The sequence below is a fragment of the Mirounga leonina genome, unplaced genomic scaffold (assembly GCF_011800145.1).
Source record: "Mirounga leonina isolate KUSES-001 unplaced genomic scaffold, KU_Mleo_1.0 Mir_127, whole genome shotgun sequence".
In the NCBI taxonomy this organism is placed as follows: Eukaryota; Metazoa; Chordata; class Mammalia; order Carnivora; family Phocidae; genus Mirounga; species Mirounga leonina.
Window position 1 is genome coordinate 68,805,754 of NW_023270316.1, and position 6,000 is coordinate 68,811,753.

Sequence of the window (6,000 nt, forward strand, 5' to 3'; positions counted from 1 at the left end):
ACATATTGGGCCAAAAATTATTGTGGAGGGCTGCCTCCACACAATGTAGGATGTTTAGCAACATTCCTGACCTCTACCCGCTAGATGCCAGTAGCACCACTGTCCCCACTCCCCCCAGTTACGACATCCAAAATGTCTCCAGACATTGCTAAATAATGTCCTGGTGTGAGGTTTTGGGGGGGGTGTCTCAAACCCCTACATTTGAGAACCACTGGCCAAGACTCGAGGTAATGATGAAAAAGGGCGAGCTATCTGCTGTTAACTCGTGTATACGATAACTGAAGACAGACAAGAGCTTTTATTTTGTTTACAGCTTTCCTGAGGTATCTTCGACATACAAAAATCGTATATATTTAAAGTATATAACCTAATATTTTGATACTATACATATGCACTGTGAAAAGATCGCCACAGTCAAGTTAATTAACATCACCTCTACATAGTTATCATTTGTGTGGGGGGCGAGGGAGGGGATCCGGGTGATGGGCAAGAGCCCTTTAAACCAATCACCTCCCAAGGCTACAAGGAAAAATTTCAGTTCATTAAAAAAAAAAAAAAAAAAAAAAGTGAAGCTGCAGTTGAGGGTAGTTATGTAGGGATTAAATAGGAACAAAACCCATATAGTCATGTCAACATCCCCAGACTTCTATACAGTTCAGCCTCTGACACTCTAGTAGAATATCAACTATAGAGAGGTACTGCTAAAGATCAGAAAATAGATGTAAAGGATGTTAGAAATAACATCCTCTCTCTTTGATTGGTTTGAAGCAAAATCAGTTTCCCTTATAATTAAAACTAAGTGTCCCTCATCTCTGGAGGAACTACTGAAATAACAAGGTCAAGGCTGCCATCCCAGCCAGGGAAGAGGAGCAAACCAAATAACAGTATAAATAAAAATGAAATGACAGTTGAGAGTGGGAAGGGGGAGTAGTGAGACAAGAGAAGCAGACAGTAGAAGACAGAGCTGACCCTATACAAAATTTATTTGCCCTGACTCTCAAATCTCCCTTCCTGCCTTTATATATCTTTTTAACACCAAGTTAAGGGCTATCAATACCTACAATGTTGCCCTTGGTAGTTCAAAGTCTAGGACTGTAGTCTCTCCATTCAAAGCAATGCATCCCTCAAGGTGTCACAGTCTCTAAAATATCATTCTCTTTAAAAGCTGCACCCTTCTCAGTTCATTTCAGATGCAGGAAGGGGGAGGAGGAGTCAAGTAAATTAAGCCACTTAATCTAAAGTATATGCTACAAGTAACCTCTGCCCAATAATCGTACAAAAAAAAAAAAAGTTTACCCTTACTCATAATCAAAGAAATGCAAACCCAAAACAAGATAAAAATTTCACATATCAAATTGGCAAAAAGCATAAAGTCTAATGAAGTCCAATGTTAGTGAACACGTAACATGCATACTCATATACCACCGGTTAGTGTAAATTGTTACAACCTAAATATCACTCAAAAGGAGTCAGAACAAAAAAATTATTATACATCCATATAATAAAATATTCTAATCATTTTAATTATGTTAATCTATATATGCCAATATGAAAACAGCTCTGTAACAATTAGGCAAAAAGTAAACTGCAGTTTAAAAAAAAAGGTAAACAGTATAATATAATACTATTTGTATAAATTTTTTGAAAAGTAGACTTTCTGGAAATTGTTAACAGTGGATTACTTTTGGGGGGAACAGGAAAAATAGCTTTTATTTTTACTTTTCTGTACCATCAGAAGGTTTTTTATCATATACATGTGCAACTTTTATTTTTTTTTAAAAATCTTATTTACTTGAGAGAGAGAGAGAAGGAAGAAAAAACATGAGTTGGGGGAGGGGAAAAAGGAGAGGGAGAAGCAGGCTCCCTGTCCAGCAAGGAGCCCAATGCGTGGCTCGATCCCAGGACCCCAGGATCATGACCTGAGCAGAACCACTTAACCAACTAAACCATCCAGGCACCCCTACATGTACAACTTTTAACTTAAAACATACAAACTCCTCTAATCCCTACAACCTTAACCACTACTCTCACCATCAACTGTCCACACACTCCCCCTCCCCCATCTCAATATCTAAAGGCTGACTAAAATTGCCTGATGGGAATTTCAGCTAGTAGAGGATATATTTTGGATCTATAGCTGGGATTTTTCTTTAAAATCTCTTCACTCTAAAATCACCTCTGAGATGAAAAATGAGAAAAAGAATCCCTACACCGCCCAGGGAACCTTAAACTCTCGTTTCCTATCAGGCCCCTAACCGTCCTCTCCTAGAAAGACAACGCTTATGGTTATAATATCCTCTCCTTCTCCTCTCACAGTTTTATATCTAGTCTTGGCTAATTTCACTCTCCCACATAAAGAAGAGCAATCTCAATTATTACTGAAGAGGACGAAGACTTGCCCCTTGCAGAATCACTTAACAGCAGGGATCTTACTGTCTGGTTTTCTCAACTCTCACCACCTTGGTGCAGGTGGCCAACCACTACTCTAAACTTCTATAAGGCAAGATCTCAGTCCTTTTTATTGCATCATTTCTGGTACTAGATGTATATGCGAGCTTAATATTTGTTCATTTTACCTAAATCAGGTTAGTGCGTTCTGTGTCAAAGGGAGAGGCAGGTTAGAGAAGTACTTCCAGGTCATGGCCCTTTAACGATGCTTCCTGCTTTAATCAGTCTTCCTCCAATCCCCTTAGCCACTTTTAAGTTTTACAACTAAGCCAAGTACTTCTAATTACTGCTTCTTATGAATTTCTAATCATTAGAACACAATAATTCTTATGGACTTTTAAGATATCTTAGATTAATGGCTTTAAGATTTAAACAACTAAATTTTGCTCATCTGAGTTTAATCTTCATAATTTTCTCACTGTGCATGATCGCCCCTACCAACTAAAACAATTACAGTCTCAAAGCAGCAAACTTACCCTATTTTTGAACTAATTAGTGAGAAAAAGCTAAAAACCTTTTCCACATATTGGGGAAAATGGTTATAATCAGGTTGATAACATTATAATGTGAGGAAGAGCTGACTTCTACACACAAAGGAGTCAGAACTGCAAACCATTTGGCAGCTTCTTAAATACACTTAAAAAGTAAATACATTCTCAGAGAAATTACTGGGCTTATTTTTAAACTAAGTATTTTTGGAATTTTTAACATTTCCAAACAGGAATACTCAAACTAAACACAATTTATTTTCTCCAAATATGTATTTGAATTGGAAATGACAAATGATTTGTTCAGCAAACTGAGTTTAAAAGTGAAAAAAAAAAAAAATACACACTCATACACATACATACATCTTATAACAAAGTAAAGTTTAATACTAACCTCAAAATTACTCTGGCTTACAAGTTTCGGGAAAAATAAATAAATGCCATGTCGAGTAACACTGCACAATGAAAGATCAAGCAGCTCCAGAAGAGAAAGACATGCAAGAGGTTATCTTCTAAGACAACTTAAGGAGACTGAATTCTGGATAAAAATTATTAAAACCACACTCTAAAACAGACGGTTAACCTTGAAACTTTATTTCTTGACTGAATGAATGAAAAGAAGAGGGGTGAAAGTAATGAAGGATAATACGCTATCTGGCAGTAATTTTAAGTATTACTTAAGTCCTGAATTAAATAATACAGACAATAGAAGATTCTAAGCTTCCACAAGAAACTGAGAATTACCCCAATTCCACCATATGAAGAGGACTGTGACTTTGGATAAATCAATTAAATTACAACCTGAACCTAATTCCTCATGCATATGGTGAGTGATGACCATCTTTTAGTTTCCTTACAGCTAACACTGACAAAGGAAACATCAATTTATTCTTTTCTAACTTATTTACAGTACTTGTCATCCAAGCCAAATCACAGTTGAGTTCTCCTGTTAATTGTAGGCACACATAATCAAAAAAAAAAAAAAAGTAGCAATAAGGAAGCCAAAGGACAATCCTAATTCATGAGGGAAAAGCGGGGGGGGGACACTTCCCAAAATAGTCCCCTTCTCACTAAGTTTTGGGTATATTCTATCATTTCATTCTTCATCAGGGTCCGGTCTAATACAGGGTATCACTTTACTTTAGGCTTAACAAATTATTGATAAAGCCAAGTCCTCAAAATGTTATTCTTTGATCCGTTAAAACTGCAGAACAATTTTTAAATAAATTTAAAAATAAAGCAACTTTTATCCAACAGCCAACTCAGACTACCTGTCAAATAAGCTTAGTAACATTACATGACATCTCGTGACAAGAATCACTATCCTCACATTATCTCCTGTAATTCCTGGAAAAAGTGAGGGAAAAGACAGACGTAACTCGACAGGATTAAAAGCAACGGTAAGAAAACTAAAGCTGCTGTGAAAATAAAGCTAATACAAGGAGAATCAATCTCAAAAAAAAGGAGAAAATAAGAAAGGGCACAGAAGTTCTTAAAAAAAAAAGACCAATTCAAACTTTACTTGTCAATTAAATATTCACACCTTGAAGTAACACCCACCCGGAAAAATAGTTTTTTAAATCGTTAAAAAAAAAAAAAAAAAAAAAGGCACTACTTCAGCTACTTCGGTAATCAAAGAATGTCTAAAGTGCACCTTTTCTGTATGTATTTGTAAATTTATTTCCAGAGAGTAATGTTCTGATTGAAGACGTGTTTTTTACAGTTAAGTTTCTGAGAATAAATCTATCTTAACATAAGACGTCCTACGTTGAAACTTTCACCTACATATTTACCACCATAAATTTTAATTAGGTTTTCTGCTATCACCGAGTGATACAAGATTAATTGTTCCACAAACTGACCTGCATACACCATAGGAACGCTCATCTTACTGTCCCTAAAAATGCTAACATCTCTGACAAATGTACTGCACAGATAAGAAGTGTCCTTTTAGCCTTTATTTTGCTTAATACCACACTTTTGTATTTTTAACTGTTTTACTTGAGTTAATACAGAAAATGCTCTATCTTGGAACTTTACCTACATGTGTTAGTTGCGAACAATGACTGTATACCCATTCAAGTTTTAAATAATTGTAATTTATTTACAGCTCACCTCATATATAATCACACCTGAATTTTTAAAGTTCATTAGGAAGACAGTAGAAGACTCCCAACTGACTCGAGTCCGCTGACCAGCCTTCGAAATTAAAGGCTGTATCCAAAGTCTCCGAAACTCTAAAGGTAGGGTCGTTCAGGATAGCACTGCCCATCCATCACATAACAAATGTATAAAAAGAGAGTTCATAGCATATTATCCGAAGCAAAATAAAGGGTTCCCTTTTATTGGGTTAGTGAGGATTCTTAAAACATGTGTTGGGAGAGTAGGGAACTGCTCTTTCAAACCCTCCCCTGAGTTTACACGCTCTCCGGGAAGGTAGGCAGTAACATGGCAAGTCTGAAGGCGAGGCGCTGCATTTCAGGGTTCAGATTCATTCCCTCAAATAACTGTACCTCTGCCTGGCGTAGCTTGAACATATGTACCAAAAAACAACAGCAGCAGCAGCAGCAACAACGGACAAGGTTCTCCTTCTGACCGAAAACTTTTCAAGTGTCACTAAGATAACTGGTGCAAAAAGGTCAACTATTGACAACTGCACACCATTTTCATTGTCATTCCAACTCCGAGGCTTCCTAAAGGAAAGCCGGAGCCCAGTCGTAGCCCGGGAGGAGTCCCTTCAGCCAGGGCTGAGCTCTTCCTCCACTAGGTCCTCAGGGTCCCCCAGCACCAGCTCCGGGAGCGCGGTTAGCGCGCTTTATCTCCGGCGACTGGCAAGTAACAGCGTAAAAATGTCACTCTAGCAGCCCGTTTCCTCGCCCGGAGCAAAGGCTGGGCGGCGCGGGCGAGGCACGCGGGGACCCGGCGGAGGAGCGAGGGCGCCCGAGGCCCGCACGCCGCCCGGGGTGCAGCCCCGACCCGCGCTCCCCACCCCCGGCCCGGAAGGGGGAAAACCCGCCAGCGGGAGGATTCAACGGATCACAGAACCACGCGCCTACCTGCCGGG

General features: G+C 38.6%; 1 protein-coding gene across 2 annotated transcripts in view; it reads right to left on the reverse strand.

The window, feature by feature from the left end:
• The window catches only part of PDS5B (PDS5 cohesin associated factor B), a 199,176-nt gene that overhangs the window by 192,280 nt on the left and 896 nt on the right, over positions 1–6,000 (reverse strand). The window lies entirely within an intron of this gene.